The sequence below is a fragment of the Lepidochelys olivacea genome (assembly GCF_965140295.1).
Source record: "Lepidochelys olivacea isolate rLepOli2 genome assembly, chromosome: 5".
NCBI lineage: Eukaryota > Metazoa > Chordata > Testudines > Cheloniidae > Lepidochelys > Lepidochelys olivacea.
The window spans coordinates 103,375,823-103,389,612 of NC_140415.1; the positions used below are offsets into that span (position 1 = coordinate 103,375,823).

The following is a 13,790-nucleotide window of genomic DNA, read 5'->3' on the forward strand; positions in this document are numbered from 1 at the left end:
CAATTTAACTGCTGCACATCATGAGGAGTATGGAATGTTAGGAAACAATAACCTCCAGTTTTGTGCACTATATCACCGACTACAAGTTAAAGTAATTCAGATTGCTACAGAACACAGAGTACCTAAAATCTTAGCACAGATCCTGGAGCATAGGGCCAGCAAACTAGCTGTAAATACTGCAAATTCCTACAAATGACAAAGGCTGCATTTACGTGGCACCTGTTAGCATGTCTATAGTTAAAAGTGTGTCATCATTTTCTTGAAATAGCCAATATTCAGGGACACATGGCACAAATTCTGTCATCCAGCCAAAATGAATGCAAACCTTTGGCTTTTTGGATTAAGTCAGCATGCTAGTCATCTCCTGTTCCATTGACCTAGAAAACCCCCTTGCCCATACTTTCAAGAGAAAATATAAATGTTTGAAATACAGCTGAACTTGACCCCAAACCCTAGATTTAAACACATCCAAAACCACAAGCAAATTTGCATTCAGATCCAAACCTGCTGGCCGTTCCTATCTCTGAGCTAAACCAAAACCCTATTCCAAACAACCCTGAACTTTGGAAAATTCAGACTCAGATTCAAGCTGTGAGATCATGTCATTAAACCTGCTGGAACCAACCAGAGTCTCTTTGCTGAGTATGGTTTGTCTTGGTCTACCCTGACCAGTAATTTGTGATCAGAATCATGTCAGCTAAATGAATTCTTCACAATCCTGTTCAAACATAAGAAGATTTTGTAACGGAGACAAGCTTTAAGACGTCAAAGTTCATCTTAGGGCTTAGCTACTCTTAGGGTTTCTACTTCAAACTGCTCAGACCACACCCTAACTCCTTCTTCCCCAGAGGGTCATTCCTATCTCCCTTATACCCAGTTGAAGAATGAGTCAATGGCTTCTGAGTCACCAGAACCCACTTAGCGCTTTCCCAGTAGGACCAACATTTGCAAACAGCGCCAGCCTTCAGTAAATGGGTTGTTCTGTCATCTTCCAGTGGGATGCTACAGTGCAACCATGGGAGCGGGTAAATCAGTTTACTTCCTTTTTAAGACTGCCAACCCTCTTCTGTTTGCACATTCACTATTTTGTCACCAAGAAACAGAAAAAAACAGCAGCAGCTAACAGACACTGTTCCAGACACTGTTCTAGCACATTCTTCATAGCCTTACTGGGGATGCTGGACCACAGAGAAGAGAATCACTGGTTGCCATGTTGACTCCTGCTGTACATCCCCCACCCAGAAAATTCATCCCTAGTTTAATTCAAACAATTCAAACAAATGGAGTTACACCAATGACAAATTTGGTCCCAATACATTTAATTAAAAAGAGAGATTTGAATGAGCTTTAACCACAGTTTCCTGGGGTGGAGGGTGATTTAAGTTTTGTATTTATATGTCATGTTCTGTGTATGAAATAACACTGTGAGGGTTAGAATGAAAGATTACAATGTCACCAGTATATGTTTTAAACCAGACTTGGAGAAGGCAGAGCAACCCAACAGTTCTTGGCAAGTAGTACCTAATGAGTTATCAAAAGACTTTAAAAATTAAGAAAAACACAAAAAACCAAAAATCCTCCAAAACAAAAGCAAAACCAAAAATAAACAAAACAAAAACACAATAGCAGGAAAGATGAGATCTCAGCATTCTGGTATTTCCTGAACCCTTTTTTTTTAAATAAAGACCTCATGATATTTTTCATTAACCCTGTTGTTCTGGTCAGGTGCAAATATGGGTAAATTTCTCTTCTAGTTTCACTTTAATACAATGTTACTCTTTGCTTTCTGCCTCACCCTGTGGTATAGTGTTATTGTGTGTTGTTCAGGGATGTGTGAAAGTTATTACTATACTGTATATATGTATGAATATGTATATACACAACCCCACACACAATTTGTTAATCACTTTGAGATCCTTTGGATGAAAGGTGCTTTATAAATATTAGCCATTATCAATTCCTTGCTCTAGCAGAGCCAGAAATTCTGGGAGAAAAGTCACATGCAGTATTTCAGTACTTCTACTTCCAGTCCTGGACAGAATCGGAAACTGCAGAGGCATGCACAAATCAAACTAACATCCCAAACCTCACCATTAAAAACACAAATCAAACAAATCTACCACCCTTCAAGTTGGGTTGGAGTTTTGGGTCAAATATCCTGCTTTTTTATTGTATCTGAACTAGCTCACCCATGCCCGATAGTGGAAACTGGGCTCAAATGTGCATTAGGCACAGCCTTTAACAGGGAGATATAAGCAGCTGCCCTGTGCTAGAAGAGTTCAAGGAGGGATTGCATCTCACAGAGGCACATTCCCTTCCTCGTTTCTTGGTGGAGGGGGAGAATGCCGTGGCTGCTCCATCCTTTACAATCAGTCAGCTTGCTGCCACCAATACAACTACCCCAGCTAGTGCTGGGACTGCAATTGTTCCTGGCCCTTGCACAGAGTACAAAAAGGCTTTGTGCCCTTCCCATACACATATGGACACCATGCAAGGGTCAAGGACAAACTGGCTTGAAGATTGGTTAGCCTCTTTTGGAATGACAGTATAAAGAATGTTGAATTTCTTAAATATTTGTTCAACTCCATGCCATATCAAAAGGTCTTTGACACATATTGATAAGTTCTATTAACATTGTTTTCCCATTCTGTGAGGTAATGTGTGATGTGGGGGAAGGTACTTTCAGGATAACAGGCTAATGATTTAAGTTCAGGGGGACCTAAAAAATTCTTTAAAAAAAGGACATACATACTGAAATAAAAACATCCAAAAATAATCAAATTACCTAAATTACGCGTTACCAAGAGCTCCCACAGCTGACAGACAACAAATCAGTTGATAACAAGTTTTAATAGCTACATGAAAGAAATATACAATAGTAGGTGTTCTCAGGACAGAGACATGATTAAATAGTCTGTGGAAGAAGCTTACCTGAATTACAATAGCATGCCTTCAGTTTTCTGGGAAAAAGAAATTAACTTTAAAAAAGGCACAGCCTAAACCAATGTAACTTTTATGGTGAAAAACATCCAGCATGGCAGGAAGTGGGAGTGGGAGAAAGCTGCATATCTGCCCCTTTTCTTAACCAGCATTGTGTTGATTATAAGGTATTAATGGAACTTGTTGAATACTATTCCTTGGAAATTATGGTCAGAGGGATGAAACAAAGCCTTTTAGAGTAGAAAGAAAGAAAGAAAGAATCTATATTTAGATTTGGTTAAATGATTTGATTCTATTCCAGTGACAGGAAGATTAAAAGGTCAGCAGTGAGGATGTGTAAAAAGGACCCCCTCCCAGGGGCAGGGTGAGAAAGGAGATAGAGTTATAGGTTTGAAAGAGAAGGTTTTAAGTGAAAGTTTGGTTTGGGGGCATAATTATTTTATTTTTACCTAGCTTTATAAACATGGGCAGGTTCTTGATTTGTACTTAGTGCAATGTTGTGCATATTTGGCATTGGCCAATTATTTTTCTGCCTAAGGTACTTCCATGGCCCTGTCACAGTAGTATATGAGTGCCTAACAATCTTTAATATATTTCTTCTTAAAACACCCCTGTGAGGTAGAGAAATTTTATCCCCATTTTACAGACGGGGGAATCAAGCCAGAGAGAGGCTAAGTAACTTGCTTATGGTCATACAGGAAATCTGTGGCAGAGCAGGGAATTGAATGTGGGTCTCCTGAACCTAAGCTAGTGCCCTAACCACTGGACAAGCATGCTTCTATTTTTGTGATCTTTGGATGTATTGCTTGTTTTGCACCTGCTCATTTTTGCTATCAGTACACAGAATAGTTATTTCATAGCTCAGACTGTTCTGGGATGTTTATTTCTTACTCTTCTCTTGGGTGGTGTGTTTTTCTTGCTTTGGCATAAGAGATGGCATGCTGTCAGCCTACATAGCATGTGGGTCTCTCACTCACATGATTTCAAGGGTTCAGCTTCAGTGAATGTAATGAAAAGAAAGGTATTACTGATTTAGTCCCAGATTCTGCCACCCTCATTCATGCTGAGTAGTAAATACTAGGGCTGTCAAGCAATTAAAAAAATTAATTGTGATTAATTGCACTGTTAAACAATAATAGAATACCATTTATTTAAATATTTTAGATATTTTCTATATTTTCATATATATTGATTTCAATTATAAGACAGAATACAAAGTGTACAGTGCTCACTTTATATTTATTTTTATTACAAATATTCGCACTGTAAAAAACAAATGAAATAGTATTTTTCAATTCACCTAATACAAGCACTGTAGTGCAATCTCTTTATCATGAAAGTTGAGCTTACAAATGTAGAATTATGTACAAAAAATAACTGCATTCAAAAATAAAACAATGTGAAACTTTAGAGCCTATAAATCCACGCAGTCCTGATTTCTTGTTCAGCCAGTTTGTTTATATTTTCAGGAGATAATGCTGCCCGCTTCTTGTTCACAATGTCACCTGAAAGTGAGAACACGTGTTCTCATGGCAAAGTTGTTGCCGGCATTGCAAGATATTGTGCCAGATGTGCTAAAGATTCATATGTCCCTTCATGTTTCAACCACCATTCCAGAGGATATGCATCCATGCTGATGAGGGGTTCTGCTCAGTAATAATCCAAAGCAGTGAGGACCAATGCATGTTCATTTTCATCATCTGAGTCAGATTACACCAGCAGAAGGTCGATTTTCTTTTTTGGTTGTTCGGGTTCTGTAGTTTCTGCATCAGAGTGTTGCTCTTTTCAGACTTCTGAAAGCATGCTCCACACCTCACCCCTCTCAGGTTTTGGAAGGCACTTCAGATTCTTAAACCGTGGGTCTAGTGCTCTAGCTATCTTTAGAAATTTCACATTGGTATCTTCTTTGCGTTTTATCAAATCTGCAGCAAAAGTGTTCTTAAAATGAACATGTGCTGGGTCATCATCCGAGACTACTTTAACATGAAATATATGGCAGAATGTGGGTAAAATAGAGCCGGTGACTCTCCCCCAAGGAGTTCAGTCACAAATTTAGTTAACACATTATTTTTTTAACAAGCGTCATCAGCATGTCCTCTGGAATGGTGGCAGAACCATGAAGGGGCATACGAATATTTAGCATTTCTGGCACATACCTTGGCACAAATACCTTGCAATGCCAGCTACAAAGGTTCCATGCCAGCTACAAAGGTCCAAGCCTGTTCTCACTTTCTGGTGACATTGTAATCAAGAAGCAGGCAGCATTATCTCCTGTAAATGTAAACAAACTTGTTTGTCTCAGCAATTGGCTGAATGAGAAGTAGGACTGAGAAGACTTGTAGGCTCTAAAGTTTTGCATTGTTTTGGTTTTGAGTGCAGTTATGTAACAAAAAAAATCTACATTTGTGAGTTGCACTTTCATGATAGAGATTGCTCTACAGTATTTGTATGAGGTGAATTGAAAAATGCTGTTTCTTTTGTTTATTGTTTTTACACTGCAAATATTTGTAATAAAAATAATAATATAAAGTGAGCAGTGTACACTTCGTATTCTGTATTGTAATTGAAATCAATATATTTGAAAATGTAGAAAAACATCCAAAATATTTAATAAATTTCGATTGGTATTCTATTTTTTAAAAATACAATTAAAACTGCTATTAATCGCAATTAATTTTTTTAATCGCGATTAATATTTTTTAGTTAATCTCGTGAGTTAACTGTGATTAATCAACAACCCTAGTAACTACACACCACCCACACATGAATCTAACCCGACACTCAGCCCTGTCCCTACTCTTTGAGCTTTACACGGGGGTGTTAAAGGGCCTGTATCTTCATATATGTGTAATCAAAATAGTTGATAATAATTGCACCTTTCTGTGCTATCATAAAGTGTAGCCATGGCCTTCTCCAGAAAACTGTACATCTGTTTGGGTAGACAGGACTCATGGGCACTAACATGAAAAGGCATGCATATTGAATGACGAGTTGCTCTCCTTGAAATAGCATGCCACAAAGATCGTGGGTGAAATCTTAGCTCCATTTAAGTGTAATTTTGCAAGACTGTTTAGATTTCCAATATATCATTTTTTTCATTCTAAGAGTTAATTGTAAAAGTATTTCAGAAATGTTCTTATTATTTACCACCTCCTCTTGCTTATTATCTTAACATACAATAACGTAACAGCTCTCTCGTTATACCACCTTTGTTTTGTTCAGGCATGACAATGAGACAACTCAAAAATGTGAAGTAGGAAACAAAACTGATGCTCAGTGGAAAGACAGACAACTGCTAAATACTTTTAAATACTGTAAAATTGCTGCATTTTTAATGTAACTTTTGTATAATATACACATAAGGTGACCAGACAAGAAGTGTCAAAAATCAGGACAGGGGGTAGAGGTAATAGGAGCCTATATAACAAAAAGACCCAAAAATCGGGACTGTCCCTATAACATCGGGACATCTGGTCACCCTATATACACATTACTGAGATAAATACATCTTTTGTTAAGACATTAGTATTCAAAAACATTAAATTTCTGAATCTGCTGACTACACATTTTATTGTGCATGGCTGAATAGATAAGGCAAGCAAATTAGGCTTAAAGAGGTTTAAGAAATAGCCACTATCAGTTACTTCAATGAGGACAGGAAATGGGTGATTCATAGGTTTTACAGCTAGAAGGGACCACTATGACCATCTTGACTGACCTCCTGCATAACATAGCCTATAGAATTTTTCACCCAGTAATGCCTGCAATGAACAAAATTATTATTCCCTATTGTGTAAGTGAAGGTTATGGAGCCCAGTAACTGTGATTTAACTAGAACATATCTTCTAGAAAAACATCCAATCTGAATGTTGATGCTGGAAATTGTCAGAGAGAAGGGGGAAACTGAATCTCAAATGACTAAATTCACTTGTTTGAGAAGTGAAATTGCAAATCCTCTGAAAGAAATTCTCATGAACTATTTTTCCTTATTTGTTTGCTATCTAATATTTACTCATGGCACTGGATACATGCCATGGCAAAGATGTGAAAGTGTCAGAACTCACTTTCCCACAGTAATGTTTGTTGATGTTGCTTTTGCTATCATTGCAGGTAGGCCTTTAAAAAAAATTGACTGGCCTTGCAAAGCGTACACTTTGGGCTGCTATTGATTTTGGGTGCTGCTTTCAAAATCAAAGGGGACACAGAAGCAGCACCAGATTATGTCCATATAATCTGTTTAACTGTTCCACTGATACTCGGGTAGGAATATATCCCACTATCAAACACACATAACTAGAAATAAAGTTAATGGGCCAAATGCATCCCGGAAGTAAGCAGTGCAAATCTCAGGGGAGTTGCGGGCAAATTAATTGATGATTTAAATGGTGATGTCAATGGGTTGGACGAGAGGTAAAGTAGTGTGACTTGCACCAATTTGGCATTCAGGGACTATGCAAAATGAATGGAATGTACACGCTAAGGAGGCAAAAGAGGGTGTTGCTGGAAAGACCACTAACAGAAGGATGTTAAACTAAGTAGGGAACAATCCCCGAAAGCTGGACTGTGTTGGCTGGAGAGAGGGCAGCTGATGGATTTGCTGATTCAGCAAATCCCATAGGCAGTTTCCGCAGGCTGGGCTCCTGTAGAACACACTGTGAATATTAAACCTGCCTTCCATCAGCAGAAACTCAAGGAAAGGCAGAATCTGATACCACTTCTTGGCTTATGTCAAGTAGTTCCCCTGCCTCTACCAGGGCACAGTAGCTAGTCTGGCAAAAAGAGAATGAATCTGGACTTCGATGTCTTCCTGTGATACTTAATATCTTGAAGAGCCAGGAATTTGTAAAACACAAGTCATGCCAACTAGTGACATATTCTCCTAACATAGGTCCTCATACCACACTGGTATGATACATTTCTTACAGCCCAATAAAGCAAAAGGTGATGAATGATTTTCACCATAATTCAATCTGCTAATAGTTAGAGAAACTAATAGACAGTGAATAATGAAGGTGAATTAGGTTTACTCAAGATGTCTGGGTTTTGTGACAGCAAAGGACATTTAATTATACGTTGCGCATAAGAAAAGTGTGTGTGTACTTTATAATTATTCATATACCTCTCTATATGGTAGTAATTATCTTAAATAGAGGTTGTGTGACAAATGTGTTGCATATTGTATTCAGGCACTATTAGAAAGCACCCAAGAAAGTAATTCAAAGAACACCTACTGTAACACCACATTATTTTAATTCAACTGCAAAGTAAGCACACAGAGGGCCAAATTCTTCCCTCAGATATGCTGCTGCAACCCCACTGACTTTAATTGATTTGAATATTACAGTGCTTTAAACACAGTATTACCACTCTAGCCAGAACATAATCTGACTGCCAAATTCCACCCTCACACCTGTATAACTCTGACCAAAGTCAGTGGGGTTAGATGTGTGTCAGAGCAGAATTTGGTCCCAGGATGCAAAAGGGCTGTGCAGGGTATTATTTCTTTATTTATATTTATAAACATGTTAAAAGGTGCTTATCTATACACTAGGGCATCCTTGATATAAACTTAAATTGTAAGGGCTCTTACCTCTTTTCCTCTTTATATTTTCTTATTAGCTGAAACTTTTTAATTATTATTTTAAACACAGTTGCAGAATTATCAAGCATCTTTTTGTATTTTTTTTAAACAATTAGTCAATTGCAACCTCATTTTCAGATAAAGGTAAAATGTGCGTCAGAATTAAATGTTTTGTTATCTCCTTTGTGTACTTAACAAATTTTAAAAAAGCATATTCAGGCAAAAGCATTTAACAGGTGTTGCACTATTTTTTAAAAAAAACTCTTGAAAGCAAGAATTCGGAACGTATATATGCTAGTGTGCCCATCACACTAGACTCCTCTTTTTCCCTGAATACTTGAAGACTTACAAGCTTGCTTTTAAAAGGCTGCTGGTCACATACTGTAGCTGGGTGAATCTGTGTAACTACTTAAAACTTAAATATTGTCAACTATCTTGAAGAAATATTCATCTGTACATCTCCATTTGAACACAAATGTATTCAACTTGCAGTACCACATAATATAATTGAATTTTATTTGTTATAACTTGGCCCTTATACCATAAGTAAATTTATGAAATATTTTCATGTGGATAGCTGAGATTTTTATCTAGCGGAGAATGACCTAACAAGAACCCAAGGCTGGAAGCTTAAGCTAGACAAACTTAAATTGGAAATTAGGCACAACTTTTTAACAGTGACGGTGATTAACCATTGGACAAAATTACCAAATCTCTTGATTTCTTTATATCAAGACTGGAAGATATGCCTGAGCCATACGCAAGTTATGCTTTAGTCAAAGACACGTACTGGGCTCAATACAGGGGTAACTTGGTGAAATGTAATAGTCTGAGATATACAGGTGATCAGACTAGATGATCTAACAGTGCCTTCTGGCCTTAAACTCTTTGAGTATAGGAATATACTCATCTGTTTCATTAAAATGCCTATAGACCAAAGTTGGAACTCTGTTTTGTTTAGTTGCCTTGAAATAATTGCACATTCATTTTACAGTTTTGCTATATCACATCATACCTGTGAATTAAAAGTATGAAACTGGAGACAGCAATTACACTGCCTTTGCAACAGTTTCTGTGCATGAGCTGAAGTTTCAAAATCTGTCAACACTTTTTAGTGGAGTCTTTTTCTCTATGTTTTGATTTTCTCTACCTTTTTGTTGTACATGTTTACAGATATGAATCCATTAATAACATGGACCAGCATAAGTTCTGTATCCTTCCTTGTATGTTTAAATAAGTAAGTAGTTTTAAATGTGGAGGGTAGGGGAACAGGCAGGTTGGTTTCTTTGGTATTCTTAATGTATAAACATTTATTTTTAAACCTGAATTTTTGAAGGTCGCTAGATTGTGATGTAAACTAGTGTCCCTGAGGATTGGGGTAGGTTGGCCAGTATTTGTTCCCTTAAAAAAACAAACAAAAGAAAACTGAGATTTCTTGAGAAATACAGTTCAGCAATCATCTCCTATTTTGTTGGGTCCAGGTATTTCTGGACTCACTGTACCATGTAGTAAATTTCAGATATAAGTTTGAATGTCTTTGATTATCTGTTTAAGTCAGTTCCTTGAAGATACATTTTCAATGTGATATATGATGCCCAATGCACAACTCCTTGCACTGAACATTCACCCCCCCTTTGTATTACCTTAACAGAGTTACCTTGTGGTTTAACATCAGAGACTTAACTTACATTGCATATACCCATATATCTATGTATTCGGGTTTTTGTGTGTGTACAAGTTTACTGATGCATCACTTAGCTTACCCATGAATCTCCTTCAGTCCCATCTACACAAGTGACATTATATGACTGTTTGTTACTGTATATTTTCAGAAACACAGAATCTTGAAATGAACTGCTATGCAAAACTTTTACAAAGCTGCCAGCTCCACACTGCACAGGATTTCCCCTATGATGGGAAACCCTCAGTTAAACAGGCTTTGTGGCCTCTTTGCATAGTCTGAGCTGCATAAAGGGACCACACCATGGGGAGAATTTGGCCCCAAGGACATTAGAATGAAAGTAATTAGAACAAGGGCTTGACTAGGGCTCCAAGGTACTGTGGTAATACAAATAATAGCAACAGAATAATGATAAATATGTGTATGTAAGTTATAGAAAATAGTATGATAATATATTGCATGACAATAGGACCCTTCTTTACAAACTAATTGGGGCTTGACGAGTTCAGAATATTGAAAAGTTCATAATATTCAATATCTCAAAATCACAGTAGGTGCAGGTGTTGTAGTAGGGTGCATGGCATTGCTTCAAACAACCACAAAGTGATTTCCAAAGCACTGAAGGCACCAGAATGGGAAGGGATGTTGACTTGTTCTTCATCAACACTACTTTCATGAAGTGATTTTTTCCCCCATTGGGAAAACTGGTTTGTATAATTGCTCATCCGTAAATGTGGTGTTTGTAAAATCAAGGTTCTACTGTATTTAAGTAGCATATTGTTAGGTGCCACCAAGTAGTGCTATTGTACATAGTCTTCTAAGTTCTTTTTCCTTAGGGTTTGTGTACGTGGAAAGTTACTACAATGCAATCCAGGATGTGAATCTACAGAGCACCAGCCTGCCACACAGTAACATCCCACGTGGGCCCTGCTACAGTGCAGTGAAAGTCCTGGGGTGTAGCTTAGCTTATTAGACAAGCCCTTAGTGTGTGAGCAAGGTTTGAGCCTTGAAGAAATGCATGTATTATTGTTGGTTTGGCTGCAATGTTTCTATATAGGGCCGTCCTTAGGATTTATTACACTGGTGCCCCTATGCTCCACTGAAGGCGGTCCCCTGCCACCGCCGCTGACCGTGTGTTGAGGGGGCACAGCCATCACCCCTGCCTGCAGACCCCCAGAAACCCTCCCCATTGCTGACACACACTGAGCTTTGTATGCAGCGGACGCTGCGGCAGTGGCTCAAGGCAGGCTTCGCATTGTCACATGGGGACTGCATCTTGCCAGAGCCCACGGCCCTCCTGCAGCCCCTTGCCACTCCTGGCTCACCATGAGCATTCTGACAGGAAGTACCAAGCAGTAACAACAACAACAATAATACAAGTGTGTGTCTGTGTGTGTGTGAGAGAGAGAGTGAGCGCCAGTGTATGTGAGAGAGACAGAGAGAGAGCCCGTGTGTGTATGTGTGTGTGAGTCTGTGTGACAGTGTGTGTGTTGGGGAGTGTGAGACTGTGTGTGTGTGTGTGACAATCTGTGTTGGGGGACTGTGACTCATGAGAGGCAGAGTGTATGTGGGTGTGAGAGTCAGTCTGTGTGTGAGAGAGACTCTGTGTGTGTGTGTGTGAGGGAAGTATGAGAGACCGTGAATGCACTGTCACTTTAAGTCCCTCTCCCCCACTGACTCAAGTGGAAGTTTCACTTCTCCTGTCCTGGCCCTGGCCCAGCCCCCACTGGAGACCGAGTGGCGCAGGCAGGGTCCAGGGAGGGACTCGTTCCAGGTGGCAGTGGGCCAGGCCACCAGTGACTGGCTGCGCCGCTCCGGGCTCCCCAGGGCTGGGGTGGCACAGCCAGAGGCTGGAGTCCTCAGCCGGCCAGCTGAGGAGGGAGGGAGGGAAGGGTTGGGGGTAGGTTTGGGGGCGGGGAGAAGCCCACTTGCCCAGCACAGGGGAGAGGCCAGAGAAGAGAGGATTCCAGCTGCAGCCAGCGAGGGGAATGGTGCCTCAAATCTTCGGGTGCCCTACGCAGCCGTGTACGCTGCCTAAGGACGGCCGTTTGTAAAGAGGAAGTTCTTGGAGGTAGCAAGATTTCTGGAAGAAGGGATTGCCTGAATGCTGTTTGAGACAGACTCTCTTCCAGGACTGGTGTAAATATATGAGTAAAGAAAGCTATACTTAGAGTATTCCCAGATTCCACATTACTGTTTTCTCCTCCACTGGGAAGCTGACTTGCAAGGCCCATAGGAGTGACACAGGTGTCAAGGGGCAACAGCGATGATGATGTAATTAAAGACATTATCCAGCGCATGTGCGCAAGGAGATAATGTTAGAGTTCAGAGTAACAGCCGTGTTAGTCTATATTCGCAAAAAGAAAAGGAGTACTTGTGGCACCTTAGAGACTAACCAATTTATTAGAGCATAAGCTTTCGTGAGCTACAGCTCACTTCCTCAGATGCATATCGTGGAAACTGCAAAGCCTCCTCTAGTGTTTTCTCCTCTAATTTCCTCCTCTAGTGTTTTGTGTGTAATATACACATACATACATTGGATGTCCTATAATAGAGAGCAGATTATGCCTGAATAGTTTGCAAAGGAGCAAATGTGCTTGGGGGAAAAAGGACACGAGGAGTTTGCCTCTTTCCATCCCCAGGCACAGTTATAGTCCTTGCACTCCTCTGAATGCAGACTGCCCAAGCCTGGGACACATAATGACACTTGGCTTTCCAAAGGGGATGTAGAGGTGGTAGCCATGAACCCACCCCACCGCATTTGGCCTCTTGCAGGAGTATAAGGAAATATGTTGCACCTAGAGGTGAAAGTAAGCTGGTCTGGTCCGGTCCGGTGTACCGGCAAGAGCCAGTACGCCGTGCTGGACCGGACCGGCTTCCCCAGGCTGGTGCTTTAAAGGGCTCAGGACTCCCCACAGCGGCCGGAGCCCTGCTGCTACCCCAGGGGCTCTGGCAGCAGGGCTCAGGGGGCACTTTAAAGGGCCCAGGGCTCCGCTGTGGTAGCGGCGGCCGGAGCCCGGGGCCCTTTAAATCGCCCCAGGGCTCCCAGCCGCCTCTGCAGCTGGTAGCGTTGGGGGGGATTTAAAGGCCCCGGGGCTCCCAGCCGCAGCCGGAGCCCTGGGGCCTTTAAATCTTGATTTAAAGTGCCCGGCCCACCTCTTCCAGTGGAGGCCACTCCCCCTGCTCAGGACTCCGGAGTACCAGTAAGTCCTTTAAGTTACTTTCACCCCTGGTTGCACCCTTTCTTGGGGTGGTGTGCTCCTGGACGCATGGTGCTTGCCTGGGGATAGTTCACTTCTGCCCATATACTATACTGATAAATGCTTTAGAAATCCGAACAGAGATTAGAAATGACACGATAACTTCATGTCTGCTCTACTCACACAGCTGAACCCTATCATTATATCTATATCTCCTGCAGTGCCTGTATGGTATTATATCAGTTAACCAGTTACAGTAATGATGAAACTTCCTAACGCTACACTTAATGAACTATGCTTAACAAAGCAGTCTTTTCTTTTTAGCATCAAAAACCAAGGGAAATATTAATGAAACCCCTAGTTAATAACAATCAATTATATTGATCCT

The 13,790-nt window shown here is 40.4% G+C and overlaps 1 protein-coding gene across 2 annotated transcripts in view; it reads right to left on the bottom strand.

The window, feature by feature from the left end:
* The window catches only part of GLIS3 (GLIS family zinc finger 3), a 267,494-nt gene that overhangs the window by 165,057 nt on the left and 88,647 nt on the right, over positions 1 to 13,790 (bottom strand). The window lies entirely within an intron of this gene.